The sequence below is a fragment of the Mus caroli genome, chromosome 7 (assembly GCF_900094665.2).
Source record: "Mus caroli chromosome 7, CAROLI_EIJ_v1.1, whole genome shotgun sequence".
NCBI lineage: Eukaryota > Metazoa > Chordata > Mammalia > Rodentia > Muridae > Mus > Mus caroli.
In genome coordinates, this window is record NC_034576.1 from 65,032,297 (window position 1) to 65,047,050 (window position 14,754).

At 33.9% G+C, this 14,754-nt stretch overlaps 1 long non-coding RNA gene across 2 annotated transcripts in view; it reads right to left on the minus strand.

The window, feature by feature from the left end:
- Window positions 1-1,780: 1,780 nt before the first annotated feature.
- The window catches only part of LOC115031535, a 16,203-nt gene continuing 3,229 nt past the window's right edge, over window positions 1,781-14,754 (minus strand). The window contains exons 1-5 of one of the 2 annotated variants that reach the window (XR_003837187.1): window positions 13,677-13,818; window positions 12,238-12,333; window positions 10,005-10,045; window positions 4,049-4,211; window positions 1,781-1,838 (exon numbers count right to left, since the gene is read on the minus strand). This is a non-coding gene — a long non-coding RNA (uncharacterized LOC115031535). Of the gene's footprint in view, window positions 1,839-4,048; window positions 4,212-10,004; window positions 10,046-12,237; window positions 12,334-13,676; window positions 13,819-14,754 lie in introns of those variants that run through there. The other variant, XR_003837186.1, reaches the window with a different exon arrangement.

The following is a 14,754-nucleotide window of genomic DNA, read 5'->3' on the forward strand; positions in this document are numbered from 1 at the left end:
CCTCAGAATGTTCCAATAGATCGGGTACATTGCCAAAATATAGGACACGACCCCTTGGTTACGGAAAGCCCCTTGGAAAAACCCTTGGCAAAAACAAGCCCCTTGGAAAAACCCTTGGCAAAACCCCTTAATGACGCAAACTTGTACTTTCCCTGCCCTGCTTCTCTCCTTGGCTTTTTCCTATATAAGCCTGTACAAAATTTGGGTCAGGGTCGATTCTCCTCTTCACCATGCTTGGTGTATGAGTTTCGGCCCCAGAGCTCTGGTTTATGTGCTTGCTTGTTGTTGCTTTATTAAATCTTACTCTCTACATCTTAAGTTCGGTCTCAGTGTCTTCTTGGGTTCTCGGCTGTCCCGAGACTTGAGTGAGGGTCTCCCTTCGGGGGTCTTTCATTATGTGGCCCATTTTTCCATTTCATTACAACTCATCTTAAAAGTTTTCATCCCTATCACTCTGTTCCCTCTTGTTACCATGTTCAGAGCACAAATATATTTAGCTCTCATTTCCCTTCCTGCTAAAGGTCTCATAAGGCCCCTGTAAATTGAGAATGGAAGACAAAATAATATCTCAAGTTGGAAAGACTGCCCCAAATGGCAACAAATGGCTTGGAGTAGAAACTGAAAATGTCAGTTCAGCAGTCACTCCTAATTCTACACCCCTGATTTGGCCCCAAGCTACCTAGTAACCTTGCCAAATAGCTAGTATGGGTTTCACCACAAAAGAGTCACAAAAGATAATCAAAGCTTTTCTATGCAAAACATATGTTATTGTTGTTGTTGTTGCTGCTGCTGCTGCTGCTGCTGCTACTACTACTACTGTTTTGGTTTTGGTTGTTTGTTTTAGTTTTTGTTTTCTAATGGCAATATCCCCTTGGTTTTGTAGTGTGTAATGGAAACTGGAAAAATAAGTATATTAGGTCCTGCCATATATACTAGGTCTCCAATCATGCTTGCAGAAACTGAGATAGAATAGTCTCTCTATTATTAGCAATTCCTTGTCTTATACCTAATGTGTGCCATTGTTTCTGCTCCAAAATCCTCTATAATATTTTTCATACCTTTCTTTATTATTATTATTATTATTATTATTATTATTATTATTATTATTATGTATTTCCTTCATTTACATTTCCAATGCTATCCCAAAAGTTCCCCATACCATCCCCCAACTTCCCTACCCACCGACTCCCATTTCTTGGCCCTGGCGTTCCCCTGTACTGAGGCATATAAAGTTTGCAAGACCAATGGGTCTCTCTTTCCTCTGATGGCCGACTGGGCCATCTTCTGATACATATGCAGCTAGAGACATGAGTCTGGGTGGAACTGGTTAGTTCATATTGTTGTTCCACCTATAGGGATGCAGATCCCTTTAGCTCCTTGGGTACTTTCTCTAGCTCCTCGATTGGACTGGAATGCGTCATCCTAAGTAAGATAAGCCAATCACAAAAGAACTAACATGATATGTACTCACTGATAAGTGGATATTAGCCCAGAAACTTAGAATTCCCAAGATATAAGATACAATTTGCAAAACACATGAAACTCAAGAAGAACAAAGAACAAAGTGTGGACACTTTGCCCTTTCTTAGAATTTGGAACAAAACACCCAAGGAAGGAGTTACAGAGAAAAAGTTTGGAGCTGAGACGAAACAATGGACCATCTAGAGTCTGCCATATCTGGGGATCCATCCCATAATCAGCCTCCAAATGCTGACACCATTGCATACACTATCAAGATTTTGCTGAAAGGACCCTGATATAGCTGTCTCTTGTGAGGTCATACCTTTCTTTTTGATGGCTTCTAGGTGTCAGCTCTTATATTGTTGGCAACTTGAAATCTTTAAAAATAGAAAAAGTAATTGTTAATATTTTTATGTTTTCTACAAAATTATTGTAGAAACACAGGCCACTGAGTTTAGCCTTACAGATATTTGAATATTTTTGGATGTGTATTATATGAAAATAATTTCACTTGTAACTTTGCTGAAAAGCTAGCTCTGGAGAGAGGCTTTAGCCTGTTCACCCTAGACCCCAAGCCTCTTGCCAATGGTTCCTTCAAATGCTCTCTACTAATTTAAGCTATTCTCCTGATTTTTCTGTCATGGAGAAGTCAACAAAAGAATAACCCAGGAAAAAGACAATGTGTGCTTCACAGTAGCTAAGGGTAAACTTCTTCAAATAGAGGCGACTATTATTTATCCCATTGAAAGAGGGTGTTTATAATAATACTAGGTAACCAAGTACTTATACATAGAAATAATACAAGGCAGTCTAGCATCTTTTTTATGTTAACATTCTTCCACAGATAAATTTTGTTAGATGATATAAACATGAAATTATGATTATAATGAAGACAAAACACAAACAAACACACAATCAAACAAATTCCCTCTACAGGCTGCCTAATTCATAAAGGCTACCCAATATTTTTTCATAAGGTTTACCTACGTTTTTACCATCAAGTATAAAGGTAATATTAACTTATTATTTCAATATATAAATGTTTGGTTTAGGTTTCTTTATTGTGGTGATGATTCACAATATCTTATAAACTGAAAAACTATTTGAATAGAGTTATTTATAACCTTAGCTGTACCTACTTAAAATAACTACAGTTGAACTTATTAAATTGACATATCTTCGAAAAAATAGGAGAAGATAGTCAAGGGTCATTGGACTTTAGTCTTTGGTCCAAGGAGTCTCCCAAGTAGTTAGGTGCAAGTGGACCCTAATTATATTAAAATTCAAGGCTTTAGGAAAAATTGAAAATTACAGGCTAAAAATTAAAAAATGTAGAGTGAATCAACTTATGTCACAGTAAATAGATGTAATATAGAGTGAATTAGGTTCCTAGATATTGCTTACAACTTCACTTAGAAAAATTAATTACCAAAAATGATAAATTAATTTGTTACTGTTTTATCATGGTATTTATTTTTTAATTATATATATATTTATGTGTGTGTTAATAGTGGTTAATACTGGTTAATACTGGTTAAATATAATTAAACGTATTTAGCTCTCTGCAATCTTCCCCCTTATATAGGTTTTTATTTTTTTAAGTATTTCTCCCATTCATAGTCATGGATGTCTTTGAAGTGCTTCATGAAATGTGAACTTTCTTTCTCTTATGACATGTAAGACCATTGAAGACATAGTTTAAAACCTGTAAAATTTCAAGCAGAAAATATGTTTGATAATTAGTTGTTATATATTCCTAAAGTTATAATGATTTTTTTCATGGTAACAAAGGCATTTAAAAGATGTATGTCTAATCACAATACTAACTTCACAAAAGCATATCTAATCATAAAAGACTTTGTTAATTTTATTAAGGTTTAGTAATTTAGATAAACTAAGCATACAAAGATATTTATATATACACATGACATAAAAGGATAAGAAAACCGAAATTACCAGTCTCTCAAATTGACTGTATTTATAGATTAAAATTAATTTTAATGCAAAAAAACCTTTAATTTAAAAAACTATGAACACTAAAGCTTAAACTCTGTAACATAAATAAAATAATAAAATAAAAATCTTAAAGGAATCACTATTTTTTAAATCTTTTACAAGAAAGATAATGAAGAACAGAAGTAAATGATCTGGCACCTTACATATTATCAAATTATTTAATGGTTAGTTAATTTTGTAGCCATGTTAAGGAAAAGTGTAATTGATTTACACAAACAGGCTTGGAAAGTAAGAACAACTTATAACTGACATTATATAGTTTTCTTATGTATTGTTAAACTCCAGTCTAAGGCAATAACTCAAAATAAAATTAAAGTAGAATTAAAGTTAAGTTAAAATAAATTAATGTTCAAAACCAAGTATAAAAATTGGTTAGAAAAAAATGGATATCTCAATGAAACGGGCTAAAATTATAAATTAACTTATACAGGAGGACATTTGAAAGGAAAGCAGTAACTTTTCTCTCAGATAGGACATAGCTCCACTAGAATGAATTACATGCTGCTCTTATTACTAGTTGAAATTTTTACTAGTTGAAATAATTTTAAAGGAATAGGGAAACAAAACCTACCAGCTCTCTGCTGCTTTTGTCTCCAGTGCTTGTCCAGATCCAACTCTCTAGGCTAAACCAGAAAATCCTCCTCCTTTATATGGAAGAATAGTATCGCGTGCCTCACATCCATAAGAATGAAAGCTCTTACTCAGTGGATGATCTTGTAGTCTGTATCCATATCCTAAATGTATTAAATACAAAGAGTAATTCCTCTGACAATAATATCTTTAAAAAATGGAATATAAGGATCTACAAAATGGGAATATTGAACATAAGCCTACAACCCAAATGGTATGGGACCTGGTTCATAATTCTATTGGACATGAACCTTTTCCTGGTGTCCATTTATTCCTCTTAGCAAAAACTAATCCCACGCTCAATACTGTAATACCCAATATTTTCTGAATAAGGGAAGCTGTCAGATAGTTAGACATCAAACCCCTAGCTGTGTATAATTGTTCAGAAATTCCAAGTAGTGTATTTGGAATTTTTCTAGACAATCCTATAAAAAATTACTCAATAGGATACTATTTCTTTTCAGAATTTTCAATCAATACTATACTTCACAGACTTCCTTTAAAATCTTCTAGGTTCTGTTTCCTTGTGCAGGAGTCTGATATTAATAAACAGTTAATTACAATTACCTTATACTACAGAATTCTGTTATTTTGACTTGTCAGTTGTGAAACTGCAGTTCAGTTTAGTAAACAAAGTTTATATTAATCATTTGAAAAACTCTAAATGACTCTCATAATGTTGCAATAGAGCAGCCCAATCAATGATTCATAATATATTGTGTACAATGAAAAATGTCAAATTGCTACCATCTTTTCATTAACAAAAATAACACAAATCATCAGGCCCTGTAAACATCTTTGAAAAAGCAGGCTAAAGAGGGCTGAGATCATTTTCTTGCCTGTTCTTGTACTTCAATAAAGACTGAACTGCCTGAAATGTTTTCTTAACTATTTCCTCAGGAAAAGAATAATAAGACTATTAAAAGTTTACTCTTTATACATTCCATATATAACCCCATTCGCATATAAGCTGGAGATTATATACTACTATTAAATGCCCGTCTTTGCTCTGGAATGTCACCATCTTTTAACTTTTATTGTTGGCCCTTGATTGGATCATCCTTTGTGAAACCCTAATTTTTGCTCCTTCTATATTACCTATTTTGTCAGATGAAAGTTTGTAACCTTCATGTTCGTAATCTGCATTCTTTCTCTCTGTGTCCTCATCATGTAAGTATCATCACTTAATCGACCTCTATATCACCAAACACTAACATTTTATAGATGTTGCTATCAAAGAAGTATAACAAATGTTCTTCCATTTCAATCAGCTTCAGAAGGCTGAAGTGAAACAATTAAGATGAGCCATGTTTATCTCATTCTTTACTAAGCTGGAAACCAAACCTGAGTGGTGAGTAACATACCTAAAACATAATCAGTAATCTCATATGAGGAACAAATCCCTAAGTGATGAAACAGGTGCAAAATTACTCTTAGGACAAAGGTGGGGAACACAAAAGTATCTTGTTAATTGCATGTTTCCATTGGTGTCATATAACTGCAGATCTCATGAGCAGCCCCCCCCCACCTTAGAAAAAAATGTAGTCAAGTACTTTACTAGAGGCTTGAAGAAGCTGAGAGTAGAACCTCAGGTAGGAGACTGTCAAAACCACCTTGTGTTTGGATTCATATTAATGTAGTTGGCTCTGGTTGCCTGAGTGTGTGAATAAAATAAATAATGCAATAGTACCAATCAGCAGAAAAAGACAAGGAGAGTTAGCTTAAACCCAGGAGTGGAAAATAAACATTCATTAAATAATATCTCCATTAATGGTACAGTTTCAACCAGGTATCCTTACTCAGTGTGTTACAGCAGAATAAAGAAAAGTCAAAGGAGAGATGAACAAATATAAATCACCCTGGGCTCTGGGTCTAACTGACAACAGACAAAATCAGCTAATGGTGCTGGGGGCCAAGCATGTATTTTAATTCATAGACTTTAATACTGGCTAGTTACTAGAAAGTAACCATTTCTGTTTGAGTCCTTCTGTTTCTAACTGTGGGCTTCCAAGAATAGCACCCTGATAACCCTGGAATCTCCCTGTGTCACTTTTCCCAATGACTACATTCATAAATGATGAGACTGGATCAAATCTTTATTTCTTTATTTCTATTAAAGTGCATTCAAAACGTCCCGTCTGTTAAATATGTATATGATGGGTTATAGCCCTGATAAAGAAATATTCCAAATTAGTGTGGATGATATTTCAATGTGCTTATGGTAAAGAAATAATTTAGGAATTATTTTAGAAATGAAATTAAAACCTACTGTAGATGGTTAACACAAAGGATAAAATGCCTTCTAGATACAACAGAACTGACTAATATATGAACTCACAAACAACATGGCACCTTTCACAGGTCTATACAGTACAAATCCAGAAAGCATTCTAGATCTGATAAAAAAGAAGGGAACAGTTTCACTACATCCTCAACCATGAACCTATCTCTAACTGACAAACATTCACCAAAAAAGGAGAGTTTCAATGAGTTACAATCTATACTAATGGGGCTTAGAATCTCATGTCAGGCATTAAATTGCTAACTAAAAATCAATGGTGCTTTTTTGGGAAAAAAAAAACATACAATACTTTCTCTACACATTGTTAAATGTTACTCTTGTGTTGTTTCTTTATTATGGTTCCCAACATTACATTTATAGGTATTCTCTTTGTATATAGATATCTGCATTGTATAGGTGCTATGCTAATACTTGCTTTGTCTTTAGGCTTTCTTCCCTCTGTGTTTTTTATCCTATCCTCATTTTTTTGCTGTCTTATTCTCCTGTTTCGTTTCATAAAAGATACATAAATAAGGCATAGATATGAATGGGTTAGGAGGTTTGAAGGGTCAGGGAGGAGTTCGGGGGGGGGGCGGGATCCATGATCAGAAAATACTGCATGAAAAGTATTTTTCTGTTAAAACATATTATGAATTAAAATTCCTACTCTATCAGTACTATCACAATCTATCTCAACTTTCTGTTCTCTCTCACTCTTGATCTCTCCCTCTCTGTCTCCCCCTCTCTGTCCTTTACACAAAAAGAATCAATTTAGTGCTGCTAGCATATGTATGTATGGAGAAAAATCAATTTAAAAATGAGAGACAGCTAGGGGAAACATGTCTAGAAAAAAATTACTCTCCCAGTCTCCAGCAGCCTATTAATTGTCAGTAGCTACTCAAATAGGTATGGAATTTTATGAATCCATTGCCCAGCCATAATGGAATATTGTATGGCTTGATCTGGAACAAGTCATGTGAATATAGTTGGGAGTTCATGTGTTAAATTTCCTTTCATGCCCAGAAAATCCTGTTAAGATGTAAATATACAGTAACCCAAGATCAGTTCATACAGGGTTTCTTAATGGCCCCAACTTTAACAAGTTTTCTAGGCTTTCTGGCTAATGAAATGTAGAGACACCCCCCCCCATGTTCTGGTAGTGCTTGAACACAAGTCTATGCCTTGATTTTGAAATATATTTTATAAATAATAGTTTATTTCATAGAATTTCATATCTTCAAGGCCTGAATGATTCTGACTGTGCAAACACTGTAACCCTGCATATTTTTATCTAAAAAAGAAAAGTATTAAACTGAGTTACCACACAGCCTCTCATCCCATGTAAACATCCAACACTCCACTCCTATTCTACTACATCCATGAATCTTTTCTTTGATCTTCTCCCAAAGTTTTTATTTTAGCTTTCTGAATACTGGACCAAAAATATATGAAATGTAAAAGTGTTTTTGCTGTTTTCCTCTGAATGAAATTATCAGATTGTTACTGAACTCAAGAAAAATGGTCAGGGAGTGACCATATTCATTTCTTATTGTGTAATAATGGCTGGGTTACCTTGGAGGAAAGACAGTAGTTCTGAAGTCCAAATACACAAAAAGAAGGACAAAATTTTAATAATACATCACACTGAAGTGAGAAATTTATTCTGGCTCTTATATATAATATTCCACATTTGAGAACACAGAAACTAGTTTTCTCATTCAGAGTAGAACTATTTTGAGGAGAAATATCATATCATTAGAGCAAATGGAGTGAGTTTCCAGGTAACTCCAGAGTATGGCGACATAGCAAGCGAGAGAGTAAATTGGGATCTTCTGCAGAGTATGGAGTGAGAACAGGGAGACATTTGACAGGTTGAGGCAGTCCCTTCTACTGTGTAATTCTGTGGCTTTCCAGACCGAGTGCAGAATATTTATCCTATATTGTCAATACTAGGTCATTACATGGATATGGATCATATTTCCCCAGGCACAAGGTTTTTTCTCTGTTGTGTGTAACAAAATCTAAATCATTAATCGCTTAGAAGTTTCGCATTGCTGTTGTCTTCATGGTCATGAACTGAATTGTAAGCAATTGTAAAATGAATGTGTGATGATATGGAAGAAAAAAGAAGAAAAAGGAGATCTAATGGGTGCACTATTTTCCTTTAAATTGAGAAAACTGGGCTGGATTTGGTTTGGCAAGTAACCATGGAGGGTACCCTAGATATCACTTTCAGCGCATCTAATTAGTACCTCAGGTATTAAATTAGTTATGTGCATCTGAAAGGACATTCCACTAAATGAGATCTACTTGAAATAAAATTTTGAGTCACAGACAGTCCTAGGTATCTACATTAGAATTCATACTTGCCATTAGTGTTACCAATTTTCCTTGTGTCAACATTTTCCCCATTTTACTCATTACCAGGATATTACATTGTACTAATTACCAGATGTGTAACTATTTTACATAAAATCCCTTTGCCTTACTATGTATAAACTACACATGAATTCATTATGCCTCAAATGCAAACTTGTTAAATGGTCAAGATTGAGGAATGTCATGAAGGCTAGAAGTTTATACATTGCTGGACACTCATATGGCACTTGCTTTGTTTCAATTTCTAACTACTCAAAGGGAGTCTCCTTGAAGACAATGATAACAAAATAACAAATAACTGATAATGCACAAATAAAATGCTACTTTTAAAATCATTCCATTGAGTCTATTTTATCTTAAAAGAGATAAAAATCTAAAAGCAAAGATAATTACAGATCATCATGGCTATTGGTAACTATTGGGAAATAATACAAGTCAGTAATAAAAATAAAACCTTCCAACACATATAAAATATCATATATATAAAGGAAGCATATATGCAGATCTTTGTAGGTCAAGATTTCTGCATGTTAAATAGAGAATGGAGATGACAAGAATGACCACCCTTGTCATCTCCATTTCACATTGTCCTAAGGCTATTTCTTAAGGCAGCTCCTGGCTGTTAAGATTCAAATCAGAGACAGATTGCACAGCAGAGCAGACTTGGCCTCCATGCTCTTTCAGTATTCCCTAGTCATTACCTGTTACAGAGCATGATTGACATATCCTGCCCTCTACTCTGAACACTCCAGCCTAGGGACTGTGTGACCCTTTTCACAGAGGCTCTTCCTTGTATGATACAGCCACTGTGGTTATCTGCCCCTTTTGTATCTTTGACCTCCTGGATATTGGAACCAGTTCTCCTCTCTACTGTTTCCCTTCATCTTCACCTTCTCCTTATAGGGCTCAGTGTCATGAAAACTCTGTACTCTCTGGAAATTTTTGCCTCTGACTATGCTTTCCCTTTCATCTGCAATACACTTTCTCCTCTACCATACCTAGGTACATTAATATCCTTTCCTTTCCTTTTCAATGTCTGGTCTTTAAGGCCAACAGGAAAATCTGCAAATTTTTTGAGAAGACATAACTTTGTGTAAAGCACTCAACAATAAAACATGTACAAACATCTAAAAACTGCAAAGTTCAGAGTATAACAAAATATAAAGTTCAATCTAATAATTTTCATGAGCAATCAATAACCAAAAAAGAAATAAGAAAGCAATAAGTTTTACAATACCATAAATTATTGGCCACCTCCAGTGTGAAATCCTCAGGATGCTGAGAGAAAGCACGACGTTAATGCATCAATTGCAACATCACTAATCAGCATAGTCAGACTAAATGACATAATTAAATGAAAAAATAGGAATAAATTAATATGTCTATACTTAAAGATAAACACTTCTATTTAAGATTATTAATAACATATATACATATATACATATATACATATATACATATATACATATATACATATACACATACACATACATATCATTGGATTGACTTTAAGAAGCCAACAGTTCTCAAAACTATTGAGGGACAAAAAGTATCCCATCCAGTGTTAAGATATATTACTTTTTTTCTATTGTCAAACTCTTCTAAACATCATAGGAATTGCCATATGATCCTCAACATTGACACATTATTTCAGAACTTAGCACAAACTCAGCATCAATAAACTTAAGTGTTTTAGTAATGTTTCCTAAAATTGCCACACAGACACTGTTCTCAAGTGGTGGACAAGGTTATACATTATGCTTTCAGCCAAAGTTGCCAGTACAAGTGTCTCTCATGTGAAAAATGCTTGAAGACATGAAGAGTTCTTGGAGTGCTAAGCAGGTGAGGCTAGGTACTATGTAATAGAGTTGGTGTTTCTGTGACTGTCATCATAGTTCCAAGTATGTGCTGGCTAGTTTATTGTAAACTTGATAAAGGCTATAGTCTAGATATAAGAAAACATTAATTGAAAAATATTTCTATAATATCTAGCTGAGGTCAACACTGTAGGGCATTTTCTTAATTAATTACTGGTGGAGACAGCCCACCCATTGTTGGCAATGCAGCCTATGTGCTGGTGGTTCTATGTTACCTAACCAATCAGGGTGAGCAAAGTCATAAGAGCAAACCAGTAATCACCTCTCCTCCATAGAATCTGCATCATCTACCACCTTCAGGTTCTTTCCCTGTTTGAGAATCTGCCCTTAAATATTTCAGTGATGTACTATTATAGGGGAATGTAATGTGTTTTTAGTTATAGAGTTTCACCAAAGCAATAGTAACCCTAAAAAAGGCAATGTACAGGAGAGCATATTCTAATACATGTGAGTAAAGCATAGAGATAGAGATCAATCACAGGATTACAATTCCTCTCATTTTACACTTCCATTGAGGTATAGAATTGTGTCTAATGAATGGAGCCATCTCCTGTATCTGATGTCTTGCTAAAGCAGAATGAACTAACTATAGATATATTTGCAGACTAACTACAATACATGACATATTTAAACATGTTGAACATGGTTTCAAAATAGATAACAAAAAAATTCTCAATTTTCCAACATATGGACCTGTGAAGGTTTGATGCCCCAGTGTAGAGTAATGCTAGGGTGGGTGTGGGAAGGTAGGTAGGGTAGCACCCTCATAGAAGCAGGGTAAGGGAGGATGGGGTAGGGTTTGCAGAGAGAAAACCAGGAAAGGAGATAACATTTGAAATATAAATAAATTTTAAGAAATTAAAAGACACAAAAAGGATTTCTTATTATATCAAGTTTTCCCACTTATTCACAAAAATATATTTGTAAGTGGTTGTAAGAAAACCATTTATGTAACTATCTGAGGTGTTATTATAAAGCAGATATAGTCAATCAACATGTGTGATGTGACTTTCGTTCTGATCAGACATGCTAGAAACTCCTTCCCTACTGTCCAAGGTTTCTCCACAAGATCATCTTCTATGTGGGTCTGACACATGAGTAAAGCACCATTTTTTAAAGAAAGTATAATAATCTTCACTGACATTCATATATACATGTATTTCAGCTTCAAACATATTTTTGATGAAACAATCTCTAGAAAACAGTAGGTAGAATATGTTTATTTTAATTTAGTGGATAAGTGAAAACAAGAGGTTACACTTAGAATAAATACTGTAAGATCAAATTTAGACCAGATATATACAAAACTGAACCCTATTATTAGTTAAATTAACTGTTTTCTCCGAGATACCATTTCTTTAGAAACACCATAACACCATACAGAATCAGTAACAGTATACCTGGAATTCCTAGGAGAAAAATGCTCGCATAATATTTAACAATATTACAAAATTATTACATGTACTTTTAGTGATGAGAATTAATATTGGACAAATTTTAAAATTGGTATATATAATGAATGTTTATAACTTCATGTTATATATTCTTGTAATTATGAATTCAATATTATTTTTAAATTTTATTTGCACTCACCTTTCAAATTTATTTCTACATCAATGTCTTTCATAATGCCACCAATCTGATCCATCTAGATATTAACATGAAGCAATTCTCCATCCTAACATTATTCTATGGGAGAGATAACACATCTAAGTATCAAAAGTGAACCAATCACGCCTCACACTTCACAGTGAATGCAGAAATACAAATGAATTACCACTGAATTATTACTTCCTATAATCCATGTTGCTTACTCCAAATGCATCATGCTTTATGAACATTTGTATATTCCCATAAATAATTTGTTCCACAGTGATTATGCTTTCTCTCACCCCCACTGGCTCCTTCTCTATCTCCTTATGTGTTAAAAATTTGAAATGTTCCTGTTTTGGTGTTTATTTCGTACATACACATGAAAAGTACTTATTGAAATCAATGATTTTGAAAGAAAAATATCAAAATTATTATAGACAGTGAACAAGATGTTGGATATGAGATTTGGTAAATTGATGGTTGATATGATTAAAGCTTTATTAGATACCTGAATAAAAATATCAAAGAGTATTTTTAAATTGCTAAATAGTAATATGACTTATATGAAATTTTCATCGATTGAACTTCTAATCCATGATAGAATATCATCAAATTATTATCCCTATGGTGTATCCATAGGAGTTGATGAGCTTTTACTGATTCACATGTCTAAGTACCTAAGCATAATTTCATTAAGACAGAGCAATGGCTATATTTCAGTCTCTGTCAATGAAAATTACATAAATATTAGTGTAACCAAATATTTCCTTTGACTTCCTATATCAGAGGAAAAAAATGATAGCTTAGCAATATACTGTTCTGAGATAAAAAAATATTGACATAAGTTTATATTTAAAGTAAAAATAGCTTAAACAAAAATTGATTCGGTGAAATAGTCATCTGATAAATGAGCTGAGAACCAGTGCCATATGATAATTTTGTTCCCTAAATAACCAATCTCAAATAATAAAGGGTACAGAGGAATAGAGGAAACAATTCTTTGCCACAAAGCATAACAATATAAACCTTGGCTCAGAAAAAAACAATCTATGAAAATTCTTGATGGACCCAAGGTAGAAATAAACTATAATGTGACTATTTTAGTTCGATGTTTTTGGAGAGATGGGATTTGGGTATCATACAAGAAAATGATGATAGAAGGGTCCATCCCTAATTCAGAAGCTCCATCTCTGATTAATAGCTAAAAGTAAATGAAACATTGATAGATTCTCACTGCATATTTAAGCACCTATGAAGGGCAGGGCTTAGAAGTTCATTGTTTCCACAAAAATGCTCTCAATGGCATTGTTACAGATCCACTTTCTCATAATACTCTGTCATAAATATTATTATATGTAAATATTAGTATAACCAAATATTTGTCTGGTCTCTTGTTCATTTGTTTGTTTAACCATACAGTTCCCTACTCTATATATTACCTTTTCTGGTTCTGTATTTTTATGGGATTTCTGTGAGTGTGAGCATATGTGTCTCACAATTATGTGTTTCTTGTGCTTTTTCTCTGGCTACTTTTGTATATTTATTTTTTGTCCTACAGTAGTTGGTTTTGTAATAGTAACAAAAGGAGGATGGTATGAGGATGAGTATCAGCAATAGAATCCTATGTCTGTTTATCTTCTACTGAAAGACAGAGAAATAAAGAATGTAAATTAAGGTGCATAGGTTATATATATATACATACATATATTGTTAGCAGTGGTGACACTGACATCAAAATATACTGTATGAAACAAAATCATCACTATACGGAACCATCCCAAAAGAGAAGTACTTCTCATTAACTATGTTAGCTCTAAGCTTTCAGAATCTCAGTGGCCAGGTGGCATATGTACTTAAATAGCAATTATTTACTTAGTAGGTCATGAAGGGGATATGAGGAACACAGGTCTTCAGCCTCTGTTAAATATTGAAAGTTGAGATGAATGACCCTTCTTTCAGATAAAGTTAAGACCAAGGAATGGGCAAATAAGGATATCTAAAGGCAAAGCAGTGACTTCAGATAGAGCAATAGTTTCCAACAGATGTAAAACTTGTAGAATGGGTTCCTTCACTCAGGATACTTTCTAGTTCCATCCATTTGTCAAAGAATTTAAAGAATAGAACTAGAAAATATCCTGACTGATGAAACCCAATCACAAAAGAACAAGCATGGAATGCACTCACTGATAAGTGAGTATTAGCCCAAAAGTTCCAAATATTCAACATACAATTCACAGAGCACATGAAGCTCCAGAAGAACAAAGATCAAAATGTGGATGTTTTACGTTCATAGCAGCCTTATTTATAATAGCCAGAAGCTGGAAAGAACCCAGATGCCCCTCAACAGAGGAATGGATTCAGAAAATGTGGTACATTTACACAATGGAGTACTTACTCAGCTATTAAAAAGAATGAATTTATGAAATACCTAGGCAAATGGATGGAACTGGAGGGCATCATCCTGAGTGAGGTAACCCAATCACAAAAGAACTCACACAATATGTACTCACTGATAAG